The sequence below is a fragment of the Arachis hypogaea genome, chromosome 6, assembly GCF_003086295.3.
Source record: "Arachis hypogaea cultivar Tifrunner chromosome 6, arahy.Tifrunner.gnm2.J5K5, whole genome shotgun sequence".
In the NCBI taxonomy this organism is placed as follows: Eukaryota; Viridiplantae; Streptophyta; class Magnoliopsida; order Fabales; family Fabaceae; genus Arachis; species Arachis hypogaea.
The window spans coordinates 54,036,367-54,053,802 of record NC_092041.1 but is presented as its reverse complement, the minus strand read 5'-3'; the positions used below and the strand labels follow the sequence as shown (position 1 = coordinate 54,053,802).

General features: G+C 38.6%; 1 pseudogene; it reads left to right on the top strand.

Moving 5' to 3' along the window:
• The first annotated feature begins 12,966 nt into the window (after positions 1-12,966).
• LOC112699453 (5S ribosomal RNA) lies at positions 12,967-13,085 on the top strand (annotated as a pseudogene).
• Positions 13,086-17,436: the final 4,351 nt, after the last annotated feature.

The following is a 17,436-nucleotide window of genomic DNA, read 5'->3' as shown; positions in this document are numbered from 1 at the left end:
TCAATATCTAGGAGCTATCATGAAACTGAATGCCAAGTTATTTGGTAATGAGACTTGGGAAGGTGAACCTCCCTTGCTCATTAGTGAACTAGATACCTGGATTCAGCAAACTTTACCTCAAAAGAGACAAGATCCTGGCAAATTCGTAATACCATGTACCATAGGCACCATGACCTTTGAGAAAGCTCCGTGTGACCTAGGATCAGGCATAAATCTTATGCCACTCTTTGTAATGGAGAAGCTAGGGATCATTGAGGTACAACCTGCCATATTTTCATTGCAAATGGCAGACAAGTCAGTAAGACAAGCTTATGGATTGGTAGAGGATGTGTTGGTAAAGGTTGAAGGCCTTTACATCCCTACTGATTTCATAATCTTAGAAACTAGGAAGGAGGAGGATGAATGCATCATCCTTGGAAGACCTTTCCTAGCCACAGCAGGAGCTGTGATAGATGTTAACAGAGGAGAATTAGTCCTTCAATTGAATGGGGACTACCTTGTGTTTAAGGCTCAAGGATCTTCTTCTTTAACAATGGAGAGGAAGCATGAAAAGCTTCTCTCAGTACAGAGTCAAACAAAGCCCCCACAATCAAACTCTAAGTTTGGTGTTGAGAGGCCACAACCAAACTCTAAGTTTGGTGTTGAATCCCCACATTTAAACTCTAAGTTTGGCCCCACATCCAAACTCTAAGTTTGGTGTTGAGAGTTTACAACATTGACCTGATCACCTGTGAGGCTCCATGAGAGCCCACTGTCAAGCTATTGACATTAAAGATGCGCTTATTGGGAGGCAACCCAATTTTTATTTATCTAATTTTACTTTATTTTCATTGTTCTTTTATGTTTAATTAGGTTCACGATCATGTGGAGTCATGAAAAAAATATTAAAATTAAAAACAGAATCAAAAACAGCAGAAGAAAAATCACACCCTGGAGGAAGGACTTACTGGCGTTTAAATGCCAGTAAGGAGCATCCGGCTGTGATAAACCCTGATTTCGTGGTTTATTTTGTGCTTATTTTGAGGGATTTATTCACCTTTTCCCACATTTATTTAATGAAATAGCATGGTTTCGTAATTCTCCTTTGAATTGTGCTTGAATGTAAAAACATGCTTTTTAGGCCTTAAATCGGTAATTTTAATTCATTTTAATTCCATTCGATGCCTTGATGTGTTTGTTAAGTAATTTCAGGTCCATAAGGCAAGTATTGGATGGAAGAAATGAAGAGAAAAGCATGCTAAGAGGAGAATACATGAAGAAACAAAGAATTGGAATGCATCAATGGACGCGCACGCGTACAAGGCACGCACGCGCAAAAGTGGTTTTCCACAAGGACGCGCACGCGTACATACCGCTTCCGCGCGGATGAGGATTTGCCAATCAACGCGCACGCGCACATGGCGCGCGCGCGCCAATACTCTTACTTGGCCCACTTAAAGGCAAATTGCTGGGGGCGATTTCTGAGCAGCCCAGGCCCAATTCCAACTTATTTCTGAGTGTATTTCATGCAGAATTGAAGTCCAAGCAAGGGGGGAGCAATTAGTTTAACCAACGTGAGCCTCTAGTTAGTTTTCTAGAGAGAGAAGCTCCCTCTTCTCTCTAGAATTAGGCTAGGTTAATTTCCATCTTAGATTTAGGTTTAATTCATACTTTGATCTACTTTTCTTTTATAATTCCTTGTTCCTCTACTCTTTCTCTCTTTAATTTTGTATCTCATTCTTGTAATTGCTTACTTTTATGTTGATGCATTTTTGTTCTTCTATTTTCAATTCAATGCAATTTATGATTTATGTTCGTTTATTGTTGATTTGGATTTGTTGTTGTTTACTTCACTGCAATTGAGTAGTGTAGATTTACATTCCTTGCAATTTTACTATGCCTTCATTTTATGCCTACCAAGTGTTTGACAAAATGCTTGGTAGGATGTTAGAGTAGATTTTGAGCATTCTTGGCTTGGAAAGAGTGATTGGGCAATCTTGAGTCATGAAAACCCAACTCATGTTGGTAATATAGAGTTGTTAGCTAGTATTGTTTCAATTGACGCTAATCTTTTGCTAATTTAATTAGTGAGTTGATTAGAAATTTTGGAAGATTATTTCCATTGACGCTAATCTTTTTCTAGTTTAATTAGTAAGTCGATTAGGACTTTTGGATTGAGATTAGCTAGTCTCATTAGACTTTCTCCGTATTCGTTGGAGTTGACGTAATGAGATAAATTCTTGTTTATTATTGTGACATGATTGGTTAATCTTGTTTGACATTCTCCCTATTTGTTGGAGTTAACTAAATAAGATGAATTAATCATGCATGACTAGGATAGAAAGCCTATGATCTCAATCCATTGCCATGAATGTCTCTCTTTATTACTTGTTTTCTTTAATTACTTGCTCAATTTACTTTTCTTGTCTTTTTATTTTATTGCCCCTCTCATCAACCAAAACCCCCTATAACCCTCATAGCCAATAATCATACATTTCATTGCAACTCTTCGTGAGACGACCCGGAATCTTAATACTTCGGTTAATTTTCATTGGGGTTTGTACATGTGACAACCAAAATTTTTGCATGAAAGGATTATTGATTTGTTTGGAAACTATACTTCATAACAAGACTTCATTAGATAAATTCTAAACCGTCAAGAAATCCGATCATTAAAATGGCGCCGTTGCCAGGGAGTTGCAATGGTGTTATGTTATTGGTTATTGTATATATGTGAATAGTGTGAATATGCTCACTTTTGTTAGCTCTTGCTAGTTTTTAGGGATTGGTTTTCTCTATCTCTTATTTGATTTTATTTCCATTTTTCTTTTGCTATCATAAATTCTCACTTTGGCTATGAGTGTGGTTCAAACTATGTTGTAGGAAATGAAAGCTTCAATGAGGATGTGCATCAAGGATTTGGAAATCAAAGGTGGGAGGAGCCCCAAGCTTATGGACAACCTTCTTGGGAACAACCCCCTCCGGACTCTTATGGGTACAATTCAAATCTTGATGCATACCAATCTAATATATGTGATGACCCTCATTGTGGTTGTCAACCACAATCATCATATGCACATGATCCCCCTCCTCAATATAGCCCTCCACCACACTCACATGCCTCAAACCACCATTCACCTCCATATGATCCTAACCCATACCCACCATACCAACCACCATATGAACCACATCTAGAACCACCACCTTTCCAATACCAATACTCCTATGAACCACAAAGTCCACACACACCACCTCAAGAATTTCACCAACATGAACCACCTTCCAACTACAATACCTTTCCCTCAAACAATGAACCCTCTCTTCCACCATAACCCTCTGATGAAGCCTTTATGCTAGAATTGAGAGATCTTGAATCTCTTATCCTAAGGCAACACGAGGAGGATGAAAAGAAGTTTGCGAAGCTAAGAGCTAAGATGGCTATCATGGTAAAAGCCGTTAGCAACATAGTCTCATCCCGCCTAAGCCTATGAGATCAAGGCACTCCCATTGTTGAATATGGAGAAGCACCCAAGGAGCTTAGTGAGGGAATGGACTTGAAGCTTCAAGGTGGAGAAGAAGAGTTAAAGCAAGAAGTGCAACAAGCGGAGAAGGTAGAGATTATTGAACCAAAGGAAGTAGTGGTTAGAACCTTAGGACATGTTGAGTACATAGGGGAATCACAAAGTGAAGATCCTTCTTCCATGGAGTTTGAAGTTGATGTTGAGGAGGAGAGTGCACAATCTCCAAGGCACAATGTGATTGAAGAATGGGAAGAAGTGTCCCAAGAAATAGGTCCTCTTATTTATGATGATTCCGAGTCAACATGTGATCCTTTTGAGCTTGAAGAACCCTTCCCCACTATACTTGGAATTGATGATGAGGTAGATTTCACTCAACCTCCTATTTATGATTTGAGTAATGGGGAGGAGCTAGAAGACATTGGTGAAGAAGAGCTTGAACTTGAGGAAGCTTGGCAAGAGGTAGAGTTTGAAGAACCTTGCCAAGTGGTGGAAGCCTCTAGAAGAGGATGGACGGGAGTGGAGCGTGCTTTGTCAAGATCATTGGGAACTCCTCCACCTAGGTTGTCATCCAATCCTTCATTTGAGTGGGTAAAACTTCTAACTCTTAGCTTTATTATCCCACTTGAATATGGTATTCTTGAAACGGATGGCCAACTTAGGGCGCTTTGTGGAATTAAGCGTAAGAGGAGGATCTTTAGTGGTTGGCATTGTAAGTCTAGGCTCATTATGGTTGGAAGCTCAAAATCGAAGAGCATGGATTGGTGTAGTGCTCAAGTAGATGGGTCTAGGAGGATAGTTTGGTGCTTCCATGAGAATTCATCTCTCTTGCCACCCGGAGAAAATCACCATGATCAACTCAAGGACGGGTGTGAAAACAAAGTATGGGATCCCGGATCACACAAGGAAGATCAACTTTGGGAGCCTCTAGTTTGTGAAGAACTCCATCAAAGCTTGGAGTTATTAACTTTGAATGATGAAGCACAATGGAAGTCCAAGCATTGGTGGATGTTCAAGGATGGATTCAAGCACAAGCCACCTTGATGGAAGCTCCCCATAAGTCCAACTTAAGGACAATAAACAAAAGTGCTAGGTGGGAGACAACCCACCATGGTAAACTCTTTCCCTTTTTCTCTTTGTAAATATTGGTAAAATAGGTTTAATTCTTTGTTTTGAATTGCTTAGTTGTGTTTAATTTGGAGTTTAGGAGGTTAAATAAGGTTTATTGATGTTTTGGTAGCTGTTTGGAGGTTTGGAATGCTTGGATTGGTGCAAAAACATAGAAAAATTTTTGAAAAACAGAGCACCATCGACGCGCACGCACACTCCACGCATACGCGTGCCCAAGCAATTTCGATCATCTACGCGCCCGCGCCATGTATGCGTACGCGTGGATTGAATTTTAACACCCTCCATACATTTTCCCGAGAGTTGTGCCTGGAGTGTGCCAACTTTGTGCCCAAAGGCACGCACACGCATACCTTGCGCGGACGCACCACTCTCGAAATAAACCACCGATGCGCAGGCGTGCCGCACGCATACGCGCCGCTTCCATTTCATCCATCCACGCTTACGCGCACATGACGTGCACGCGTGGATTGCCCTATTTCACCCACCTTCTTTTCTTCTCCTTTTTCCATTTCTTTCCTTTTTCTCTCTTCCCTTCTTTTCTTTCCACCCTGCAATCATCATCCAACACTACCAAACATCATGTAACACCATTTCTTTTAGTTAGTTAGTTATTTTAATTTTTGTTTTCCATTATAAGTGTTGGATCACTGATCTTGTTTACTATTTACTGCTGCTTATTACTGATAGGATGTTAGTTTAACATCATTATGTTATTGCCATTGTTGGATTCCTTTGTTGAGGTTACAATTTATTACTTGGTTTTGGATTTTCATGTTTAACACTTGTGAATACCAAGTACATGTTACATTGCCTTCATGCATCTTAACTTCTTGAATTGCATGTTCTGGCCGCCATGCATTCATCATCCATTGTTAGGCAATTGTACATTATCAATGCATTTTTTTAGGATGCTTGTTCTAATTGATCATCACCTATTCCATGAATTGAGATTGTAGAGTTGTGAATTTGGATCGAAAGCTTACCTAATGACAAATTTTTGAGCTTTTCAAGCTTTGTGGACCATGCTTGCTATGTGATTGATTTTCACTTCTATGTCCTTTCTCCTAAGTCCCATAGCATCCATGTGTTTCACCTCTATGTCACTTAGGTGTTGCAACAATTTCAATAAGTGTCATTGTTTGATGTGTGAGCTCTTTATACCATTTTGTTCACTAAGTCTACTTACACATGAATCAATGTCCATTCATTATCCAATTTCTCAATTGCTTGATTTTTGCTTGAATGCTTTTATGCTTCTTCACTACTTGTTTGGTTGCCTTAACCTATAAGTCTTTTAAAGTATCTCAAGCACACTAGAATGAGTGAAGTGCATGTTTTGTTTTGTGTAATTGTGACATAACTTTTTATACTAGTGTGTGTGTGTTATAAACCGCGCATAATTTTAGAACTCACACACCTATTTTTCATCAATGTCATACTAATCCACTCACTCCATTCTAGTGGTTCTTACCTCATCCCAACAATGTATGCTTCGTAGCTTTTGTATTTTCTCATTTTACGGTGTTTATTTTGTTTTTCATGATTGATGCACCATAAAAAAATGGAAGCAGAAGGAAGTACACGCAGCAACCGGTTGACCTACCAGCTGAAGGTAGCAACTAGGAGAGTCGCCGTACCCCTTGCTCATCTTTGGATGCACCAAGGACGGTGCAAACTTTTAAGTGTGGGGAGGTCGTCCGACCACTCGGCGTCTTTTGGGTAACAAGTTTCTAATCCCAACACTTTTGCATTTCATTTTAGGATTTTTAGTTGCATTTTCTTAATTTGCATATGTATATATTGAGCTTAGTCAAAATCATGATATTTTCCAAGGATTTTATCTATAGGGCACCCCAATTGATTGAAAAAAAAGTTTTTTTTTTCTTAGAACTTGCTTGAAGTATATACTTTGTGGATCATGTTGTGAGCTAAGAACACAAGCATGTGAGATTTGAACCTAATTGTGTGGTTACATCATATAACCACTTATTTTCATTCTTGTGTGCATTATTCTCTTCCTATGATTGTAATCTTTGATTTGTTCGATTCTTTATGTCCATTACTTTGTGTATACATGCATTTATATGATTGAGGCCATTGTTTCAAATAGCTCACTTACCCATATAGCCTACCTTTTTTCTTTCATTGTTAGCCAATTTTGAGCCTATGCTTAACCCACTTATTCTTAATTGTAGCACATTACAAGCCTAAGTGAAAAACAATAAATGTCCTTAATTTGGATCTTTGATTAGCTTAGGCTATTGAGAGTGTTCATTATTTGATTTTGGGAGAGTTGGGAACATTGGGTAGAGATAAAGGTGTGTTTATGTTTTTTATTGAAAAACCTTGGGAATTGGGTACATACTCATGTATTAATCAAATGTAAAACCATATGCATTGGTACTTGTATATATACTTTATGAAAAAAAAATTTGCAATAAAAAGGGGACAAAATGCCCCAAAATGAAGTTCAATAATAATCAATGCATATGGGTGGTGATCAAAAAGAGAATGCATGAGTGCGTAAAAAAGAGAAGAATGGGTAGTTAGGTTTGTTTAGAATTGTATAGGTAGTCATAGGTTAGGTGGGAAGTTTAAGTTAATCAAAGATTCAAATTTCAAGCTCACTTGACCATATACACCCTACCTTGACCCTAGCCCCATTACAACCTTTGGGAAAGTCCTCATGATATTTGTATGCATGCATAAAGTAATTGTTGATTGTTAGATGAAAAACAAATCTTGGAAAATATGATTAGGGGAGAATTGAGTGAACCAACCCCATATACTTGAGTGACTAGAGCGGATACACATCCGGTGAGGGTTCGATTGCTCAATTACATGTTTCCACCCATGATCATCTTTTCTTGCAAGTTTGTTAAATCTTTCAATAACTCAATTCGATTGTGGTTTACTTTGATTGCTATTGCCTTAGCACTTGTGCTTGCATGTGTATTCCTGGAAGATTGATTTAATTTGACTAAGCCATTGCATTTATGTAGATAGATTGCATTTAGTTAGTAGTTTGCATTGAATAAATGTGATACCCTTTGCTTCTTCCTTGATTTTAGCATGAGGACATGCTTAGTTTAAGTGTGGGGAGATTTGATAAACCACGATTTTGTGGTTTATTTTGTGCTTATTTTGAGAGATTTATTCACCTTTTCCCACATTTATCCAATAAAATAGCATGGTTTCGTAATTCTCCTTTGAATTGTGCTTGAATGTAAAAACATGCTTTTTAGGCCTTAAATCGGTAATTTTAATTCATTTTAATTCCATTCGATGCCTTGATGTGTTTGTTAAGTAATTTCAGGTCCATAAGGCAAGTATTGGATGGAACAAATGAAGAGAAAAACATGCTAAGAGGAGAATACATGAAGAAACAAAGATTTGGAATGCATCAATGGACGCGCACGCGTACAAGGCGTGCACGCGCAAAAGTGGTTTTCCACAAGGACGCGCACGTGTACATACCGCTTCCGCGCGGATGAGGATTTGCCAATCGACGCGCGCCAATACTCTTACTTGGCCCACTTAAAGGCAAATCCCTGGGGGGCGATTTCTGAGCAGCCCAGGTCTAATTCCAACTTGTTTCTGAGTGTATTTCAAGCAGAATTGAAGTCCAAGCAAGGGGGAGCAATTAGTTTAACCAACATGAGCCTTTAGTTAGTTTTCTAGAGAGAGAAGCTCCCTCTTCTCTCTAGAATTAGGTTAGGTTAATTTCTATCTTAGATTTAGGTTTAATTCATGCTTTGATCTACTTTTCTTTTATAATTCCTTGTTCCTCTACTCTTTCTCTCTTTAATTTTGTATCTCATTCTTGTAATTACTTACTTTTATGTTGATGCATTTTTGTTCTTCTATTTTCAATTCAATGCAATTTATGATTTATGTTCGTTTATTGTTGATTTGGATTTGTTGTTGTTTACTTCATTGCAATTGAGTAGTGTAGATTTACATTCCTTGCAATTTTACTATGCTTTCCTTTTATGCCTACCAAGTGTTTGACAAAATTCTTGGTAGGATGTTAGAGTAGATTTTGAGCATTCTTGGCTTGGAAAGAGTGATTGGGGAATCTTGAGTCATGAAAACCCAACTCATGTTGGTAATATAGAGTTGTTAGCTAGTATTGTTTCCATTGATGCTAATCTTTTGCTAATTTAATTTGTGAGTTGATTAGGACTTATGGAAGATTATTTCCATTGACGCTAATCTTTTGCTAGTTTAATTAGTAAGTCGATTAGGACTTTTGGATTGAGATTAATCTCTTGTTTGACATTCTCCCTATTTGTTGGAGTTAACTAAATAAGATGAATTAATCATGCATGACTAGGATAGAAAGCCTATGATCTCAATCCATTGCTATGAATGTCTCTCTTTATTACTTGTTTTCTTTAATTACTTGCTCAATTTACTTTTCTTGTCTTTTTATTTTATTGCCCCTCTCATCAACCAAAACCCCCCTATAACCCTCATAGCCAATAATCATACATTTCATTGCAACTCTTCGTGAGACGACCCAGAGTCTTAATACTTCGGTTAATTTTCATTGGGGTTTGTACATGTGATAACCAAAATTTTTGCATGAAAGGATTATTGATTGGTTTGGAAACTATACTTCATAACGAGACTTCATTAGATAAATTCTAAACCGTCAAGAAATCTGATCATCAGGCTAGCATTCAACGCCAGAACAGAGCATGGAACTGGCGTTCAACGCCAGAAACATTATGCAGTTGGGTGTTGAATGCCCAGAACATGCATCACCTCGGCGTTTAAATGCCAGAATTGCATGCAAAGGCATTTTACATGCCTAATTGGTGCAAGGATGTAAATCCTTGACACCTTAGGATCTGTGGACCCCACAGGATCATCTCAGTATCTGTGGACCCCAAAGGATACCCACCTACCTCAACTCACCTTCTCTCTTCTTCACCAATCACCTCAATCCCTCTTCCCCATCACCTCTTCACCACTCACATCCATCATCTATTTCCCACCCAAACCCACCCTACATAGCCGAATACACACCTCTCTCCCTCTCCTCCATATCTTCTTCTTCTTCTTCTATTCTTTCTTCTTTTGCTCGAGGGCGAGCAACATTCTAAGTTTGGTGTGGTAAAAGCATAGCTTTTTTGCTTTTCCATAACTATTGATGGCACCTAAGGCCAGAGAAACCTCAAAAAAAAAAAAAGAGAACAAGAAAAAGGGAAGACAATTGCTTCCACCTCTGAGTCATGGAAGATGGAGAGATTCATCTCAAGGGTCCATAGCTCAGTAATAGAGCATTTGACTGCAAATCAAGAGAGCATGAGGAATTCTCTCATCAAGAAATTCCTGAGATACCTCAGGGGATACATGTTCCTCCACATAATTATTGGGAGCAACTAAGGATAGGAGCACCAAAATCACTAGGGATCATGCAACAAAGGCAAGGAAGAGACATAAAGGAGCTCAAAAAGCATCCTTGGCTCTTTAAGAAGAAAGCGCCACCATCACTAAGGTGGACTCATTCCTTGTTCTTAATTTTTTTCTGTTTTTCTGTTTTTTATGCTTTATGTTTGTTTATGTTTTGTGTCTCTACTTCATGATCATTAGCATTGAGTAACTATGTCTTAAGGCTATGAATAAATCCATAAATCCTTCAACTCTCTTAAATGAAAAAAGTTTCTAATTCAAAAGAACAAGAAGTACATGAATTTTGAAATTATCCTTGAATTTAGTTTAATTATATTGATGTGGTGACAATACTTTTTGTTTTCTGAATGAATGCTTGAACAGTGAATAATTTTGATCTTGTTGTTTATGAATGTTAAAATTGTTGGCTCTTGAAAGAATGATGAATAAAGAGAAATGCAATTGATAATCTGAAAAATCATGAAATTGATTCTTGAAGCAAGAAAAAGTAGTGAAAAGGCAAAAGCTTGCGAAAAAAAATTTAGAAAAAGAAAAAGCAAGTAGAAAAAGCCAATAGCCCTTAAAACCAAAAGGCAAGGGTAAAAAGGATCCAAGGCTTTGAGCATCAATGGATAGGAGGGTCCAAGAAAATAAAATCCAGGCCTAAGCGGCTAAATCAAGCTGTCCCTAACCATGTGCTTGTGGCATGCAGGTCCAAGTGAAAAGCTTGAGACTGAGTGGTTAAAGTCATGATCCAAAGCAAAAAGAGTGTGCTTAAGAGCTCTGGACACCTCTAACTGGGGACTTTAGCAAAGCTGAGTCATAATCTGAAAAGGTTCACCCAACTATGTGTATGTGGCATTTATGTATCCGGTGGTAATACTGGAAAACAAAGTGCTTAGGGCCACGACCAAGACTTATAAAAGTAGCTGTGTTCAAGAATCAACATACTTAAATAGGAGAATCAATAACACTATCTGAAATTCTAAGTTCCTATAGATGCCAATCATTCTAAACTTCAAAGGAGAAAGTGAGATGCCAAAACTATTCAGAAGCAAAAAGCTACAAGTCCCGCTCATCTAATTAGAATTAATATTCATTGATATTTTGGGATTTATATTATATTCTCTTCTTTTTATCCTAATTGATTTTCAGTTGCTTGGGGACAAGCAAAAATTTAAGTTTGGTGTTGTGATGAGCGGATAATTTATACGCTTTTTGGTATTGTTTTTAGGTAATTTTTAGTATGATCTAGTTACTTTTAGGGATATTTTCATTAGTTTTTATGATAAATTCACATTTCTGTACGTTACTATGAGTTTGTGTGTTTTTCTGTGATTTCAGGTAATTTCTGGCTGAAATTGAGGGACCTGAGCAAAACTCTGATAAGAGGCTGACAAAGGACTGCTGATGTTGTTGGATTCTGACCTCTCTGCACTCGGAATGGATTTTATGGAGATACAGATCTCCAAATGGTGCGCTCTTAATGGCGTTGGAAAGTAGACATTCAGAGCTTTTCAGAAATATATAATAGTCCATACTTTATTCGTGATTAGATGACGTAAAATGGTGCTCAACGGCAGTTCCATGCTGCATTCTGGAGTCAAATGCTAGAAACACGTCACGAACCAGAGTTGAACGTCAAAAACACGTTACAACTTGGCGTTCAACTCCAAGATAAGCCTCATCTCGTGTAAAGATCAAGCTCAGTCCAAGCAAACACCAAGTGGGCCCCGGAAGTGGATTTCTACATCAATTACTTACTTTTGTAAACCCTAGTAGCTAGTCTAGTATAAATAGGACTTTTTACTATTGTATTAGATATCTTTGGTCTTAGTTTTATTTTATTATTCATCTTAGGAGACTATTGATCACGTTTTGGGGGGTTGGCCATTCGGCCATGCCTGAACCTTCATCACTTATGTATTTTTAACGGTAGAGTTTCTACACACCATAGATTAAGGGTGTGGAGCTCTGCTGTACCTCAAGTTTCAATGCAATTACTACTATTTTCTATTCAATTCTGCTTGTTCTTATTATATGATATTCGTTGCATTTCAACATGATGAATGTGATGATCCGTGACACTCATCATCATTCTCACCTATGAACGTGTGACTGACAACTACTTCCGTTCTACCTTAGACCGAGCACATATCTCTTGGATTCCTTAATCAGAATCTTCGTGGTATAAGCTAGAATTGATGGTGGCATTCGTGGGAATCCGAAAAGTCTAACCTTGTCTATGGTATTCCGAGTAGGATTCCGGAATTGAATGACTATGCGAGCTTCAAACTCGTGATTGTTGGGCGTGATGACAAACGCAAAAGAATCAAGGGATTCTATTCCAACATGATCGAGAACCGACAGATGATTAGCCTTGCTGTGATAGAGCATTTGGACCATTTTCACTGAGAGGATGGGATGTAGCCATTGACAACGGTGATGCCCTACATACAGCTTGCCATGGAAAGGAGTAAGAAGGATTAGATGAAAGCAGTAGGAAAGCAGAGATTCAGAAGGAACACAGCACCTCCATGCACTTATCTGAAATTCTCACCATTGAATTACATGAGTAACTCTATCTTTATTTTCTGTTTAAATTTATTATTATTATTATTCGAAAATCCAATAATCTCTTAATATAGTTGAATCCGCCTGACTGGGATTTACAAGATGACTATAGCTTGCTTCATACCAACAATCTCTGTGGGATCGACCCTTACTCACGTAAGGTATTACTTGGACAACCCAGTATACTTGCTGGTTAGTTGTGCGGAGTTGTGACTAAGTGTGATTTACGTTTGAGAGCACCAAGCCTTTAGAGCCATTATTGATGATCACAATTTCGTCCACCAGGTCCCACGCAAGGCTTTGCGGCTCAAATTACTCTATGTCGCGTAACATGCTTATAATAATTGTGTGCACACACTTTAACATGTGAGATCATACCAGCTCTAATGCACCAGATCCCATCAGAACTCCGCAATTAAGAGTGCTTGTGCGTGAGTAGTACTAGGATGGGTGACCTCCTGGGAACTCCTCGTGTTGCTGATAAACCACTCTTTTATGGTTTATCTTGTGCTCAATTGAGTGGATTTTATCAACTCTTTACCCACTTATTCATAATATTTGCATAGTTTTATATTTCCTTCCTGATTTTGTACTATGATTGAAAACGTGCTTCTTTGATCTTATATTTACTTATTATTAATCCTCTCTTATTACCATTAGATGCCTTGATATGTGTGCTAAGTGATCTCAGAGATTACAGGGCAGGAATGGCTCAGAGGATGGAAAGGAAGCATGCAAAAGTGGAAGGAATACAAGAAGTTGGAGAAATTGCTGAGCTGTCCAGCCTGACCTCTTTGCACTCAAACGGCTATAACTTTAGCTACAGAGGTTCAAACGACGCGGTTCCAGTTGCGTTGGAAAGCTAACGTCTGAGGCTTCGATTTGATATATAATTTGCCATAGCTGCCTCGATGCCAGGCAACGCGAACGCGTGGGTCACGCGGATGCGTGACCTGGCAGGAACACAACCCGCACGGCCGCGTGAGCCATGCGGCCGCGTCACTTTTCCGCGACCTGTATGTACCAAAATACGCTGGGGGCAATTTCTGAGCTATTTTTAACCCAGTTTGCGGCCCAGAAAACACAGATTAGAGGCTATAAAGTGGGGGAATCCATTCATTCATGAGGAGGCTCTCATAATTCACTTTTCATGTTTTAGATGTAGTTTTTAGAGAGAGAGGTTCTCTCCTCTCTCTTAGTATTAGGATTTAGGATTTCTCTTAGTTTTAGAAATGGCTCTCAATCCCGGGTTCTCTATTTATTCTATTATTTTATTTCAGTTTGTTAATGTTGGTTTACGAACTTCATGTTAGAATTGATTTCTTTTATTAATGCATTTTGAGGTATTTCAGATTATGATTGTTTTATTCTGTTTAAGATTGCTTTCAATTCAATTTAGATTTATTTTTCCCTTTCGGCTTTGGTTAAATAATTGGTGACCCTTGAGTTATCAAACTCATTGTTGATTGAAAATTGGAATTCTTCAAGAATTAATTCAAGTTCCAATAACTCTAGTCTTTCCCAAGGAAAGACTAGGACCTGAGGAATCAGAATTAATTCATCCACATAAGTTACCTTCATAGTTAGAGGTTAACAAAGTGGGAGAAGAATCCAATTCTCTTTACAATTGATAAGGATAACCAGGATAGAACTTCCTGTTTTTGTACCTTGCCAAGAGTTTATTTTATAGTTATTTATTTATTTTATTTCTTCTTATGCGACATACTGCTCCCTAATTTCTAAAACCCCTAATTTACAAACTCATAACCAATAATAAGAACATACCTCCCTGCAATTCCTTGAGAAGATGACCCGAGGTTTGAATACTCGGTTATCAATTTCAAGGGGGTTTGTTACTTGTGACAACCAAAACGTTTGTATGAAAGGACTTTTGAAGGTTTAGAAACTATACTTGCAACGAGGATTTATCCGCAAATTTCTAGACCACGCAAAAGTTCTCTCATCAAAATGGCGCCGTTGCCGGGGAATTGCAAACGTGTGCCTTATTATTGGTTATTGTAAATATTTGCTTTTTGATTTGTTTTTATTTTTTATTTTTATTTGCTTTTTCGTAAATTAAGAGGTTATTGATTTTTATTTTAAAATTTTTATCTTATCTTATTTCAAAAATCAAATTTAAAAATTTTCAATTTTCAAATTTCAAAAAAAAAATTCAAATTTCAAAAATTAAAAATTCAAATTTCAAAATTTAAAATTCAAATTTCAAAATTTAATTTTCGAATTCAAAATTTAAATAACCTTTTAATTTCAATTTGTTTTTATTTTTGTTTTTAATTTTTTTTATTTGCTGTCATGAACTCTCACCCCTTTGGCTATGAGTCTGGTTACAATAATGTTGCAGGAAGAAGAAATTACAATGAGAACAGGCATCAAGGTTGGAACAATCAAAGATGGGAGGAGCCACAAGGACTTGATCAATCCTCATGGCAACAACCACCTCCAATGGACTATCAACAACCACCACCATATGCCTATGAACCCTTTCCTCAACATAACTTTGGACCACCAAACTCACAAGCCCCTTTCCGCCATTCACCTCCATATGACCCTAACCCTCAACCACCATACCAACCACCTTATGAGCCATATGAACCATATATAGAACCACCCCAATTCCAACCCAATTACTCCCAAGAACCACCACTTCAATATTCATCATCTCCATATCCATCAATCCAAGAGCACTATGATCCTACTTATGAAAGCCGAGTACATCAAGAGACAAAGGATCGTTTCAAGGAAATAGTGGATCGATTTCAGGCAACCATTCAACAATTGGAGCAAGTAGTAATTCAATGGGTTTCTAGGTGCTCAAATATACAAGGATCAGCCATAGCTCCATGTGGACAGTCTACTGAAGAGCGTAGCATGACGGAGATACCAGAGACCCCAGTGGACCAGACAGAGAATGAATTCGTACTAGAACAAGTAGAAGACGCTGTCATTGTTCAAGAAGAAGAAGAAGTGGTTGAAGACTTAGGAGATGCAGAACCTCCATGGGAAAGTCAAGACATAGAGCCTCCTTCCAAGACGGTTGAAATTGATGCTGAGGAGGGTGTACAACCTCCAAAGCATATCATAGTTGAAGACTTGGAAGAGGTTGATCAAGAGATGGAGATTCAAGAAGAAGAAGCACAACCTACCATGTCCTTGGAAAGCAATGAAGAGGAGATTGAATTGAAAGAGAGCTACCAAGAGGAAGATGTTGAAATTGAAGAAGCTTGCAAAGAGGTGGTAATTATCAGAGAGGAACACAAGGGAATGGAGCTTGCAATTTCATTAAAAATACCTCCCCCTAAGTTGCCATCATCCTTCACAACATTCAAGTGGGTAAAATTCATATCCCTTAGCTTTCTCCCACTTGAATATGGGCTACTGGAGACGAATGGTCAACTTAGAGCTCTTTGTGGCATCAAGAGTAAGAGGAAGATGGTCAGTGGTAAGAATTGTCCTGCAAGGTTCATCATGTTTGGAAGCTTTAAGTTTAAACGCAAAGGTTGGTATAAAGCTCAACTGAATGGGTCTAGGAAGCTGTTTGGTCGCTGCAGTGAGAATTCAGATCACCTTTCACCCGGCTGGAAAAATGCAGATCGAGACAAAAACGGGTGTAAAAGTAAAGTTTAGGATCCTGGAATCTATTTTGGCATTTGTCACCCCAGGAGCCTAAGAATCTGTTTGAAGCTTCTTAAGGGCTTTACATGCTTAGTTTGGGATCCCGGAGGACACTGGAATCACAAACATTGGTGGAGATTCCTAGATGAGTTCAAGCACAAGCCACCATAATAGGAAGCTCACCAAATGTCCAACTTAAGGACTTTAACTAAAAGTGCTAGGTGGGAGACAACCCACCATGGTACGATCGTTCATTTTTCATTTTTATTTAGTTTTATTTGTTTTCTAGTTTTGTTTTATTTTATTATATTGAACCTGGAGTTTTGCGTCACATTCATATTAACACTGCATTCTTCATTTTTCAAAAAAAAGGGATTTACGCACGCGACGCGGCAGCGTCGCTGACGCGTCCGCGTCGTATGTGCGTTAGGAGGAAAAGAAATTGAACAGAGAGTTACACAGGAGCAGAGCTGGAGGTGTGCCAAGGGCACAAATCGTCTCACGCAACTGCATCGCTGATGCGGCCGCGTCATTTGCAAAATGGCTTTCCCACGCGTCCCCGTCACCCACGCGACCGCGTGGCCCTGGATTTCGACGTAACAAGGTGTATGGTCGAAAGTTGAGCTGGAATTGGGCTGGACTCGTGATGGAAGCCCAAGCCCTACCACGCGACCGCGTGCCTCACGCGGCCGCGTCATTTTAAGAAAAAGGCCACCCGCGCGATCGCGTCGACCACGCGACCGCATCACCCTGGATTTTGGCAATACTAAGTTTTGAACAGAGAGTTGTGCGACCGCGAGGCTGCACTCGCGCTACTAGCACAAATCAAGTCACGCGATCGCGTGCCCCACGCGTCCACGTCGCCTAACCTTATTGCGCACCACGCAACCGCGTCACCCACGCGACCGCGTCGCCAGCGTCGCACAACCTCTCCAGATTAGTGCCGATTTTCTTATCTTTTCTTCTCCGAATCCTTATTCTTCTTATCTTTTCTTATTTCTTTCTTCTTCTTTTCTTATTTTCTCTCACTTCCATTCTATTTTATTTAATTTATTTGCATACTTTCATTCATTGCATTTTTTTTATTTTGTGCATATTTTTATTTTCTTTTCTAAATTTGTTATTTTGGTGTTAAAAATTTAATTGGAAAATTATTTTCTTGTAAATTATTATGAAATTGTTTGACAATTATATATTACTT